At 29.1% G+C, this 822-nt stretch overlaps 1 non-coding gene across 1 annotated transcript; it reads left to right on the forward strand.

Annotated features, from left to right (window-relative positions):
- The first annotated feature begins 226 nt into the window (after nt 1-226).
- On the forward strand, nt 227-358 carry LOC141510687 (small nucleolar RNA SNORA31). The gene has a single exon (XR_012475112.1). It is a non-coding gene; the product is annotated as a small nucleolar RNA SNORA31 (small nucleolar RNA).
- The last annotated feature ends 464 nt before the right edge of the window (nt 359-822 follow it).

An 822-nucleotide genomic window follows, 5' to 3' on the forward strand; every position in this document is an offset into this window, starting at 1 on the left:
ATGTGTTAGCTAATATTATATCAAAGTATCAGAGTTGTTTGAATTTGCATTTTCTACTCAATAATGATTTTTCATATAATTAAAGATAGCTTTAATTTTTTTTATTTGAAATATGCCTGTACATTTCTTTTGATCATTTATCAATTGAGAAATCACTTATATTTCATATAAATTTGACTCAATTTTCTATATATTTAACAAATTATATTTTATAAGAGATACTTACAAACATCTCTTTGACAGACGTGCAGCAGTTTATATCTGCTTTTAAGGTTTCCACTAAGATGCAAGAAAAATTATCCTCACACTTTCTTTTTGCCTGACTGTAGAGGTCTAGGTTGAATAGGGGAATATAAGAGGTGACCAAACAAGCCATCTCCTCATATGTATGTGAATGTTTGAGTCTTTTTTTTTAATTTTTATTTTTGGTGAGGATTTTGGAATGGAAATAGGACAAAAGTATATCCCAGTCATGCCAATTTTCAAGACCTTTTAATTTGAACAAGTTCTTTAAAATTAGTTTGGAATAGATTTGGAACTTTGAATATATGTCAGACTCTGAAATAGGAATTGTTGTAGGATGAGACCATTTTAAAGAAGATTAAGAAGTATGACAGGTCTGAATTAATTTTAAAGCCTAACATTCCTAGTTTACAGATACCAGTCTCCTACTCAATATCAGATCCATAGTTCCTGGAATTCCCTGGATGATTATTTTAAAAAAGAAGCTCATGTTGAATCCTCTAAATAAAACTTGCAAAAAGGCTTTCCAGGATTTTTTGCTTTCCTTTTAATTTTCTTATACTGATGTTCTTGAAAGAA

Source organism: Macrotis lagotis, chromosome 1 (genome assembly GCF_037893015.1).
Source record: "Macrotis lagotis isolate mMagLag1 chromosome 1, bilby.v1.9.chrom.fasta, whole genome shotgun sequence".
In the NCBI taxonomy this organism is placed as follows: Eukaryota; Metazoa; Chordata; class Mammalia; order Peramelemorphia; family Peramelidae; genus Macrotis; species Macrotis lagotis.